General features: G+C 43.4%; 1 protein-coding gene across 2 annotated transcripts in view; it reads right to left on the bottom strand.

Annotated features, from left to right (window-relative positions):
* Positions 1–13104, bottom strand: part of RBMS3 (RNA binding motif single stranded interacting protein 3) — a 463288-nt gene that overhangs the window by 222487 nt on the left and 227697 nt on the right. The window lies entirely within an intron of this gene.

Here is a 13104-nt window from a genome sequence, read left to right as displayed (position 1 = left end):
AAACATGGTTAGATTTCATGGGAAAGGCTATATTTAAAGCACAAATATAACAGTGAAAACTACTATCAACTGATAATAGATATTTGTACGTTTGTTACAAGCATTTCAGATTCATTATATTTTGAAATGAAGACTGAGATGGGAGAGATCAAGGAAAAAAAATGCAAAGGATGGATGAAAAACTGGAACTTTTTAGCAAATGCTAGAGAAAAATGAAGAAAAGACTAAATCAATTGAAGAAAAGTCAGAACAAACAGAGAAAAAAGACGAGGAAATGAATCAGAGACTAACACAGGCCAATAAAGAATTGGAAGGAACTGTAATCCAATTGCAAATAGAAAAAGCTGAATACTTCCTGAGATTCCAGAATATAGAGGAAGAAAAAGAGGAAAATCTAGGTGAGCTGATGGTAGAATTACTAGCTCATACCTTACAGATAAGGACACAAGAGACAAGAGATGAGATAGATGAAGTGTTCAGAATCCACACTAGCTATACTGGAAAGAAGAAACTCTCAAGGGAGGTTCATGTAACATTCATGAAAAAATCAATAAGATCAGGAATTCTTTAAAAAGTAAGAGTGGAACCCCCAAAATATAAAGGGAAAGAGATTGTGGTTTTAAAACAACTTTCTAGACGCATCAGAGATCTGCGGAAACAATACCAATTCCTGACAGGGCAATTGATTAAACATTAAGTAAACTTTAGATGGCTGATACCTGAGAGAATCTTGGTTATTTGGAATGACAAAAGACATAGACTATACTCTCTAGCTAGTGCTTATGAATTCTATGATTATTATTTCAATTCACAGAAGCAACAAAGAAGAAGAAAGGAAGAAGAAAATAGAGGACAAGAGGAATTAATGACAGGCAAAACCACAATTAAGCAACAAGAAGTGAGGTTGAACAAAAGAGACAAGCAGAATGAGGAGTAAGAGTAAAGAAGCAGAGAGAAACAAGAGCAAAAAGAACGTCAAAACTCATCTATAAGTGAAACTGGAAGAAGAAACAAACTACTATTGATTAATATAAATGGATTAAATTCTCCAATGAAAAGGAGGAGAATTTTCACAAAATTACAAAGAGTGAATTTAGACATAGTTTGCTTGCAAAAAGTATACATTAAGAGACAACACTTTAGAATACCCCAAAATGGGGAAACTACACAACAAAAAAGGGGTGGTGTAGGTTTTATATATTAAAGAAACAATAAAAGCCAAACCAATATATGCAGATGAAGAAGGAAGAATATTGATGGTGGAAGTAATAATAAATCACAAACTCGTGGTTTTGACAGTAATATAAGCACAATATAATAAGCAAGAAAACTTTTATGGGAAACTTCATGAAAAAATGGCAGAATTGGACTATGAAAATATTTGTGGAATAGACTTTAATGCAATTACAGACATAAAGATTGATTACAGGAGCAGTAAAACAAATAAAAAGGCAAGGAAAATTTTACCAAAGACTTTATTTAAATTGGTGGATGAAATGAACATTCAAGACATATGGAGAGAAAGAAATCCCAAGAAAAACCAATATACATATTATTCTAATCGACATCAATATTGGTCAAGAATAGGCATGGCATGGATATCATCAGATTTACGTAATGTAGAAGAAATAGAAATAGAATCGAATATATGGGCAGACCAGGATGAAATCCAGCAGGTTCTGAAAGGTTGAACTATAGTGGAAATTTAGAGTAGTTCGGAGAACCAGTAAATGCCACCTCTGGCTGGCCCAGAGTGGAATGGGAATGGAGATTTTGCAATATCCTTCCCCAAGAGTGGGGTGGGAATGGAGATTTTGCCATATCATTCCCTGCCATGCCCATCAAGCCACGCCCACCAAGCCACACCATACCCACCAAGCCACACCACGCCAACCAGCCATGCCCACAGTAGTAAAAAAAATTGAATTTCACTACTGGGGCAGACCACAAGCCAGTTAGGATCAAATGGAAAGGATACAAGAAGAATGTGAAATGGATGTTGAATCAATCTATACTGAAAGGCAAAGAATTCATACAAATCACAGAAAAAGAAATTATATTTTTCTTCAAAGAAAATAGAAGAGACCTTACTACAAAACTGGAGGCAGAGTATAATGGACTACAGTTACAGAAAAAGTCACAAGAAAAGAATCTCAAAAATCAAATGGAAATAATAAAACACAAACTGAGTTTACTTGAAAAGAAGAATTGGCACGGAAAATTAAGAGTATAAAACAAAACTTCTTTGAAAATACTAATGAACCAGGAAGATAATTGGCATACAAATTAAAAAAGAAAAAAGGAAAAAAAAACAGATACAAAACTTGATAGATGAGAAAGGTACATTATAGCATTAAACAACAACAAAATAATAATAACTCAAAATTACTATGAAAACCTATATGACCAAAAGGAATTATCAGAGGACAAAATAAAAAGACACCTGGAAGAGGCAAGGTTGCTTAAAGTGCTGGAAGAAATAAGATCTACACTAAATAAAAGGATAACAATTTTTTATTAACAGAGGCAATTAGAATTATAAAGAATTATAAAAACCAGAACCAGATGGCTTACCTGTGGAATTTTATAAATGATTTCACGATATCCTGGGTCTGTTACTGCTGGAAGTTTATAATGAACTCCTGTTAGAAGCTAAGATAACAAAATCTGGATGGAAGCAAACATTTATGTCAGATTTCCTAAAAATGCCCTAATTGATTCATAAGCATCGAGTCAAGTTTTCAATAGAAAACTAGTCATTTATTAGGAACATTATTAGGCAAGATCTTTTCGTAGTCAAGTATATGCTTTGTTTGATTTATTGTTGAATTTTACCCCTGTTCCTCCCCCCCGAGTCTATGTCATAAATCACATTCCCCCATAAGATGCACCCCTCTCAAACCAGCTGTAGTAATCTGAGATCCAACTCCAGCCACCAGTATGTGTGGAATGCTCTCCCCCTCCTTTCCTCATGACAATACTGGGAGTTGACATTTTGCTTCCCTCACTTTCAAAAAGCAACCTGTGCAATATTCTCCCAGGTTGCTTTTAGCATTGACATCCAATCAGTCAAGCTGACTGAGGAGGGGGGATCCCTGGGATACTCAGGCATTGGGACAAAGTCAGTGGTGGGTTTCAAAAGATTTTGGAACCTCTTCTGTAGGTGTGGCCTGTTTTCCAGGTCCACTGGTGGAACCTCTTCTAACCGGTTCGGTAGATTTGATGAACCGGTTCTACCGAATAGGTGCGAACTGGTAGGAACTCACCTCTGGACAAAGTCCATGCCGTTCACTACTTTGACTGGTGATAGTCCTGTGCTACTGTGAACAGCATTATTGTACATGACCTCAGCAAAAGACAGAAGGTCTGCGCAATTGGACTGCTGATAGTTCATGTAGCACCTCAGGTGCTACCATGGCATTCAGTCTCTCTGCCTCCCCATTGGTGCTCAGGTGAAAAGCCAAGCTTTGACCCAATGGACCACAGGAACTCTCTACAGAACTCAGCTGTGAACTGGACACCTCTGTCTGAGATAATTCTTTGAGGTACTCCATGCAGGCAGTAGATGTGCTTCAGGAATAGTTTGGCCAGCTTGTGAGGTGAGGGTAGTCCGCTGCAGGGTAGGAAGTGTGCCTGTTTGGAAAACAGGTCTATTACAGTCCAAATCACCATGTTTCCCCCACTTTTCAGCAACTCTACTATAAAGTCCATTGTGATCTCCTCCCACGGCCTCTTTGGATCTGCTACTGGTTGCAGCAGTCCGAGGAGTTTTCCCGGTCATCTCTTCATTGTGGTGCAGATGGTGCAACATTTCAGGTAGCTGTCCACATCTTTCTTTATGCCGTGCCACCAGAACTGCCTCCGGGCTAAGCGTAAACTCTTTAGGAATCCAAAGTGGCCTGCCAGTTTGGTGTCATGGCTCCTCTGAAAAATTAGGGTGCATGGGGATTCCGGGATGTAGAGTTTTGTCCCCTTCCATGTGAGGTCATCTCTTTTTGTCAACATGTGTTGGTTGTTTCGGAACCAGGGTCTGCTAGCAGTTCGGTTTTGAGTCTCGGGGTTAGATCACTTGCTGGTTTGTCTTGCCAGTCACAGCATTGTCGTCTGGTGGTCACTTGGACAGCTATTTGGGGAGAGGGAATGATGGCATCCACCAGCAGCTTCCGTTCGCATTTCTACTGGGGTCTGCGGGAGAGGGCATCAACTAGAAAACTTCTCACCCCTGGAATGTATTTTAGTATGAAGTCGAAATGGCCAAACCCATCAGATTTGTTTGGGTGATTGTTTCCATGAGTCCTGAAAGCCTCCAGATTTTTGTGGTCAGTCCAACTTAAAACAGTTTCTGGCCCACTTCCAACAGGTGTCTCCACGTTAGCAGTGCCCATCTCACAGCAAAAGCCTCCTTTTCCCATGTGGCCCATTACCTCTCTGTGTCTGTGAGCTTGTGGGAGGTGTATGCGTAGGTTGTAAGTTTCCTTGATTGTTTCTTGGTGTAGCACCTCTCCCACTGCCATGTCATTGGCATCTGCTTGGATCACGAATGGTTACTTGGGACATGATGATTTAGCACTGGTTCCATTGCAAATATTTGTTTTAGTGTTTCAAATGCCTTTTGGCAGGTTAAGTCCCGGGTGAAATTTTGTTCCTCGGCTCTCTGTCTTTAAGAGATCTGTCATGGTTTTGACAATCTTCGTGAAGGAGGGGATGAATTGCCTATAGAAGTTCGCAAACTCTAGGAAGCTTTGTAGCTGTCTGAAGGTTGCGAGGAGGTTGCCAGTCTAGGAGATTTGTACTCTGGCTGGGTCCATCTCTATTCTCTCATTTGACACTCAGCAGCCCAGGTAGTCCTCTGTTCTATGGCTGGGGACCTCCATCAGCGGAGGGAATTTTGGACCTCTCTCTGTAGGGGCACCTTTGATAAGGATGTGCTTGTTATATGTTTCTGAAAAGGCAGAAGGAACCATTGAAGCTACCTGTAATATAACCTGGCCCAGGGCATAATAGCAATGGTGGATACCATCTTCCCTAGAAGTTTTGATAGCATAGCCAGTGCAACCCCGCTGACATCCGTGTTACCAGTCTTTGGAGACTATCCTAACGCTCCTCAGAGAGGAATACCTGTTCTGCCTGAGTGTCAATCCAAGCCCCCAGGTGCAGGGTCCTGGTTCTGAGTGTAAAGTGACTCTTTGGAATATTTATGGAAAACCCATGTGACTTCAGAGCTCGAATTGTGATTGTAAGATTTGTATCGGCTCTTTCTCTCTGTCGAGGTAGATTGTACCAAGATATCATCCAGGTAGCAATGTACTTGGACTGGTATGCTTCTCAAATGTGCAGCAAAGGCTGCCAGGATCTTAGTAAATGCATGAGGAGCTGAGGGCCAAAGGACAAAACCCTATATTGGTAATGAACATTGGCATAACAAAAACGCAAATACTGACAATGGTCTTGGAGGATGGGTATGTGTAAGTACACCTCCATTAAATCCACCGAGGTAAGGAAATCCCCCCCCCCACCTTAAACATTCCAAAATGGTCTGCAATGAATGCATCTTAAACTTTTTAAATTGTAAATAATGATTTAACCTTTTTACATCCCAAATAAACCTCCATCCTCCCAAGGACTTGGGGATGATGAAGAGGATGGAGTAGAACCCCTGATGGCACTGGCCCTCTGGCACCTACTGGATGGCCTCAATATCCAGAAGGTGTTAGATAGCTGTGCGCATCAGGAGCTTTTGATTTTTTTTTTATTTTGATTTTATTGGGAATTTATATGCCGCCCTTTTCCCTGAGGGGACTCAGGGCGGCTCACAACAGTGAAGGAAAGGGAGTGCAAGACGAGACTTAAAAAGAAAGAATCGTGATTAAAAGAAAATTAACCATAAAATCACAACATTCACTCAACATTCGGGCGGGGTGAGAGTAATCCTATCCCCAGGCCTGACGGGATAGCCAGTTCTTAAGGGCTGTGCGGAAGGCCTGGACTGTGGTGAGGGTACGGATCTCCACGGGGAGGTTGTTCCATAATGTCGGAGCTGCAACTGAGAAGGCTCTCCTCCGCGTAGTCGCCAGTCGGCACTGACTGGCGGATGGAATTCGGAGGAGGCCTACTCTGTGCGATCTGATGGGACGCAGGGAGGTAATTGGCAGGAGGCGGTCTCTCAAAGAGAGACCGCTGCTTTTGCGGGTTACGAGAAATGGGGGAGCAGATGAAAAACTTGGGTGTGTGTGTGAGGAGATGAACTCCAGGGCCAAACCAACCCTAACCGTGGCCCTAACCCAGCCATCTGAAGTGGTGGCGTCCCACTGGTTGGCAAAGCGGAGTAAACGTGCTCTGATGGGGAACCGATCCTCTGACTGCTCACTGCTTACGATTGTATCAGTTCACCCAAAAGCTTGCCCTAAGTGCCCCTCTGCAGTCTATAAGGCATCTGACATTGGCCAAAGGTGGTCTGTGCACGAAGGCCTGTAGGGTTATAGTCATAGCTTTGGAAGGAACTATAGTCCTGCTGCCTATACGGTTATCTCCTAGGGTAGGGGCCGGGATGGGAGAAACCCTTCTTAACATTTGATGGCAGAGCCTTACATTTATCTTTCCCTTCCTCCAGTAAAGGTATGAGGGTATCCCCAAACAAGCTCCTCCCTTTGTATGGTTCAGCAGTCAATCTCCACTTGTGCCTCATGTCCATCTGCCATTGTCTCAGCCAAAGGAGGTAACGGGAGGTAACAGCAGAAGCCATGGCTTGAGAGGCAAACCTCGTAGTGCTCAGGGTGGTGTTTGCCGAGAACTGTACTGCTGCGATAATCTTGTTTAGATCCCGATGCGCCCTGGAGTCACTGGTTGGGATCCTCTCCTGTAGGTGTTGTAGCCAGGAGAGGCTGGATCTAGAAAAGAATGAAGCAGCCACCAAGGCCTGCAGCGCCATGCCGCTGCCTGGTGTCCCCTCTGGAAGAGCTGCTCTGCTGTCTTGTCCTCAGGCTTGAGGACCTCCTCCTGTCAGCCTGGCAGTGTAGTGCTGGAGTGAAGAGCTGATATCGGTGGGTTAATCAATGGCCACTGAAGAAGCTTATCCAGCCCCTTAACCATATTGTAGTAGCACCTGTCGGCTGTGGACAGGGCCAGTTCAGCCATGGGTGCCGTCCACTGCCTCTGGACTGTATCCAAGAACAGCTGAGGCGTCGGGATGGTGTCGACCTCCTATGTCTGCTCCTTGAACCATGCGCTGGCCAAAGTAGCAGGTGTCAAGGCTGCAGCCTTCTCTGCCTGTCCTTTGAAGGCCGGCGCAACCTTGGCCTTGGCCAATAGGGGCTTGAAAATGTCAGGTGGGAAGAGACCCATGGTGTGAGGTTTGCCAGGCATGGTGCTTTCCTCTTCAGAGAGGTCTGCATCCCTAATCTCCCCATCCTCAAAACCAAGGGAAGGGCTGTGAGGGGATTCAACTGGGAATGGGGTCTCTGCCCATGCCGAAACGGTCTCCCTCTGTGGAGCAATTCGCAGGGGCCCTGAAGGTGGTCGATGGTGCTCCTGCAACCCTGCCCAAATACCCTGCTTGATGGCCTCTGAAATAATGTGCTGAAAATTGAGAACTGCAGGGGGTATGGGAGGCAAGCAAGGGGAACTAGATGGACACCATTCTGCGTGGGGCGCAGTCACCAATGGAGTAAAGTAATTCTCCGATCTCCTGGCCTGATTTGCTGGTGGGACAGTTGAGATGCTTTATTTGTATGCCGCCCTTTTCCCTGGGGGGACTCAGGGCGGCTCACAACTCAAGGGGAGGGAGGACAAACGAGTCACAAACATAAAAACGATACATCATTAAAAACACAACAGTCATACAATTCGAGTGGGGTTGAAATCTTTAGACCCAGGCCTGTTGGGACAGCCAGGACTTAAGGGCTACGCGGAAGGTCTGGAGGGTGGTGAGGGTACCAATCCCCACAGGGAGTTCATTCCAGAGGGTCGGAGCAGCCACCGAGAAGGCTCTCCTCCGGGTAGTTGCCAGCCGACATTGGCCAGCTGATGGAGTAAAGTAATTCTCCGATCTCCTGGCCTGATTTGCTGGTGGGACAGTTGAGATGCTTTATTTGTATGCCGCCCTTTTCCCTGGGGGGACTCAGGGCGACTCACAACTCAAGGGGAGGGAGGACAAACGAGTCACAAACATAAAAACGATACATCATTAAAAACACAACAGTCATACAATTCGAGTGGGGTTGAAATCTTTAGACCCAGGCCTGTTGGAGGCCTAATCTATGGGATCGTATCGGCCTAGTGGAGGTAATTGGCAGTAGGCGGTCTCTCAAGTACCCAGATCCAATACCATGCAGGGCTTTGCCAAGGTGGCGCAGTGGTTAAATGCAGCACTGCAGGCTACTGCTAGATCAGCAGGTCAGCGGTTCAAATCTCACCGGCTCAGGGTTGACTCAGCCTTCCATCCTTCCGAGGTGGGTAAAATGAGGACCCAGATTGTTGGGGGCAATATGCTGACTCTCTGTAAACCGCTTAGAGAGGCCTGAAAGACCTATGAAGCGGTATATAAGTCTACTGCTATTTGTAGGTGACAAGTAGCACCTTGAAGCGTACTCAGAGATCAACAAGCAGCCAGTGCAGCTCGCGGAGGATAGGTGTTACGTGGGTGAAACGCGGTGCACCCACGATCGCTTGCGCGGCCACATTCTGGACCAGCTGAAGTCACCGAATACTCTTCAAGGGCAGCCCCATGTAGAGCACATTGCAGTATTTCAGCCTAGAGGTCACAAGGGCACGAGTGACTGTTGTGAGAGCCTCCCGGTTCAGGTAGGGCCGCAACTGGTGTACCAGGCGAACCTGGGCAAATGCCCCCCTGGTCACAGCTGACAAATGGTGTTCAAAAGTCAGCTGTGGGTCCAGGAGGACTCCCAAGTTGCGGACCCTATCTGAGGGGCGTAGTATTTGACCCCCCAGCCTGAGAGATGGAACACTTGACCAATTAGTGGGAGGGAAGCACAGCAACCACTCGGTTTTATCTGGGTTGAGTACAAGCTTGTTAACCCCCATCCAGTCTCTAACGGCTTCAAGGCCCTGGCTCATCCCATCCATCGCTTCATTGAGTTGGCACGGGGCAGACAGATACAACTGTGTGTCGTCCGCGTATTGATGGTATTTTATCCCGTGCCGTCGAATGATCTCGCCCAGCGGTTTCATGTAGATGTTAAAAAGAAGGGGGGACAGGACCGAACCCTGCGGCACCCCATATGTTAGGGGCCTGGGGGTCGATCTCTGCCCTCCGACTAACACCGACTGCGACCTGTCCGAGAGGTAAGAGGAGAATCACCGTAAAAGTGCCTCCCACCCCCACCTCCCGCAGTCATCGCAGAAGGATACCATGGTCGATGGTATCGAAAGCCGCAGAGAGGTCAAGGAGTACTAGGATGGAGGCGTGGCCTCCATCCCTGGCTCTCCAGAGATCATCGGTCAATGCGACCAAAGCGGTTTCTGTGCTGTAGCCAGGCCTGAAGCCAGACTGGAAAGTTGTGGAGGTCCGTGGAGCATTGCCCCAAAGGCTGGACGTATCAATGGTCAACATCAGGCTAAATGGGTCCAAGCTTGATTCCTGACGGGAAGGGGGCCTGGTATCTGATCTGGGGTGTGGTTGTTCCAGATGTGTTGGGGACGAATGACACTGATGCTCTGAGCTCATGTGTTTCGTCTTGGCAGCCACCTTCAAGGACTTCTTAGATTTTGTGGTCTTGCCATCCTTGTGGACTTTTCTGTGGACCTTGGCCTCCCCACCAGCCTGAAAAGCTGAGGGTCTTACTGGCGAAAGGGGAGTTGCAAGTGTCACTAGCTTTGGGGCCACCCCCTGTCCCTCTCTGTTCTCCTCAATACTACTACTGTAGTAGTACTGGAATACTACTGTCCGCCATAGTGGAAAATTTGGACAAAATGGCAGCCGTGCCCTATTCACTGGCCAAGATGGTAGTTTGCACCCTTTTCTGACTGTTGGTTGAGGCAGGAGGCAAAATGGCAGCTGCAACCCCTTGCCCTACTCTCCCTTGCCCAGCAAAAGCAGCACATGTTGGTCGCTCATTCTTCAGCCATTTCTAACATCAGAGGCACATGGAGAGCGACCAGATCGAAGGTGCATGTGTGTTGGTTGTGGCGCTCCTCCAGTGGAGAGATCGGCTGATAGGCAATCTGGCGCGTGGTGCAGTTAGGAAGGGACCGCTGGATGGATCTGACAGATGCCTCCTCATCCTGCACGTAAGTGGCCATGCAAATGCGGCACATATCCTCGCTCCCAAGGACACTTGTGCCTGTAGGGGAGCCTTGAATCGTGGACTACAGCCGCGTTAATACAAAGCGGTCTCTGGAGGTTTCTCTCTATTCCAACAGACCAGGACCCAGTTGCTCCTTACTCAGATGCCCGAGGCAAATTCTCTCTCAACAACGTGGGTCTGATAGGCCTAGGTTGCACAGCTCAACATGGCTACCGGGGACCTCCAAAGGTATGTGAGGGTATAGCCGGATTTATCAGCTTTACTCACCGGAGGGCAAACATATTATTGCAAATTTGATATTTCCAATCTTTATAGACGAAGATCAATGGAATGGAGAATTGAATAACACAGTTGTCCTCAGAGTGGACTGAGTCAAAAGCTGGGTGGAGTTACCCATAAGGGCAGGTTATAAAAGATATTAATTAATTTTTAATCAGACTCAGTCCAATCAGAGAACAGACAGTGTTAATCCATGATGGATACTATCCCCAACTGTGTATTATCTGTAAAAATGGTTTTGTTTTGTTTTTTATAAACGTTTTGAGTGAGTTTGAGGAGATATTTCCATTTAATTTTGACCATTAAAATGAAAACGTCAATGCAAATGATTCTATATACTGTACAATATTGATCAAGACTATTTGGATTTTTGAATGAGTGATGGATTCTAAAAAGGATATATGTATTATATGCAAAAATGATTTTATTTTACATTCATTGATATAGTAATTAAATTATTGAATTCGTCTAAATCTTTTTGATGTGACTAAATATATTTGTTCATGACATAATAGTTTCTGATTTGTACCACTGATTTGAGAGGGCTTTTGCATAAAACTTTAAACTTGGTACTGTATGCAGCATCGTAAATACATTATTATCACATTAGGATAAAGTAATAAATCTGGACTCTCCTACTTTTCAAGTCTTTGGACTTCGAGGAGGCAAACGCATCCACTTTAGATTTACTTTTTTTAAGTTCTCAAATTTCATCAAAAATAACTGTTCAACTCCTAGGACATCTACTTCAAAGAAAAATAGAATATCAAGTGAAACAGTCTTGCTGTTTTCTGTTTAGATAGATAGATAGATAGATAGATAGATAGATAGATAGATAGATGGATGGATGGATGGATGGATGGATGGATGGATGGATGGATGGATGGATGGATGGATGGATGGATGGACGGATAGATAGAGTGTGTGTGTATCCTTTTTTGTGACTTCTACATTGCCTTTCTATAGCTATTTATTCCAAGCACAGATTGGATTTTTTTAAAAAAAACAGCAACAAATTTTATCAAAAGAAAATAGGTAACTTTTACAATAGTAACTTACAACATCTAAACATAAATAGAAATAGTTTGATAGGAGGGGAAAGAGTACTTAAATAGACAAAGAGCAATAACTAATAGAACCATCTTCAGAAGTCTGAAGAAAATTCATCATCAATTGTCATCTACTCAAAGATACTCACGAAGACATAAAGCTGATGCTGAAATCATAATATCAATTCACAAATAAAATATACTGCATATGTGCTATTTGCATGATGCTATTCAATATCACTTGCTTCATTGGCCCTCTCCCTCTGAATGGTACAGTTTAATGTATATTGACAATTGCAATTCAGCAACACATAAAGGACAAATGACATTCCCATGTCTAAATGACATTCCCATGTCTGTTAGTTTCAGTTAGAAATGATGAACAGTCAGAACTCATCAACTTAGTCATGCCCATGTGTATTCCTATACAACCTTAACTCAAATCCTTTTTCATTCTCCATTTTCCATTCCTATTATTGAAATGTAGATACACAGTGATCTTTTGAGATTTAATTAATATTGAAAATATGTAACATGAGTTTCTCAGGTGAAGAAACTATGGAACTTCTAAACTGAATCAATATTTCATGCTTTTGCCTTGAGATGCCTACCTTGGTTGGCACCATATCACACACATGGTATTATGAATTAAGACATTCATAACCGTTAGTAAAATCCCTAACATCTTAGACTTATATGTGCAGAGCACATACACAATAAAAGAATCCTTAGTACTTGATTAGTGTGCATTTGATTAGTAACAAGAATATTTGTTATTAATCAAATGCACACTATTAAAAACATTACATGAGATAATGCATAATATCTCATTTTCCTTTTTTATTGTGATCCCAATATCATACAATAAAATGTCATTTGAACTGGATCATTTAAAAAAAATAGCAATGGAGTCTACAAGTGTTTCATAACAGCAAATTTCTAGGTATCCATAACACCAGGCAATTTAAATCTTCATTATTATATTCAAACAAACATTTTCTATGTTACAAGGGATGAGCTCCAGGCCTGCAAATCTGTAAAGCATGTTATCGAAGGTAGAATACTGTCAATAGATGTTGACTTTTGGGTACTTATCCTAAATATGGGCCACCTTGTTATAGCTTACATATTTCCAGCAACTATTTCCACCAGCTATCCATGAAGTAAAATCTTCCTTAATATCTGAAATCCTGGGACCATTTCATCTCATATCCAACCTAGATGTTTCTTACAAAATTCTCAATCCTCCAGGTCATGGTTATCCCAAAGGTGCTTTTTCAAGAAGCCATTGAACCAGAAAGTACCTTTGGGATGCAATTCTTTTCTTCTTGCCAATATTTATATTTCATATTTAATGAAGGAAGAAAAATCTGGACTGGCTCAAGAAGCTTTGGCACAAATGCTTTATAGTACTGCATTTTTGTTCTTTGCACAATAAAATTAAATGTAATAAAAAGGGGAGACGTATCCAACATTTATAAATGCATAAAGGCTGATGATAACCAAGAAATAAA

This window comes from Thamnophis sirtalis, unplaced genomic scaffold, assembly GCF_051295495.1.
Source record: "Thamnophis sirtalis isolate CommonGarterSnake01/CBP01778 unplaced genomic scaffold, rThaSir2_p1.2 scaffold_4, whole genome shotgun sequence".
NCBI lineage: Eukaryota > Metazoa > Chordata > Lepidosauria > Squamata > Natricidae > Thamnophis > Thamnophis sirtalis.
Note: the sequence above shows the minus strand (reverse complement) of the source record. Positions and strands in the feature narration are given on the sequence as shown.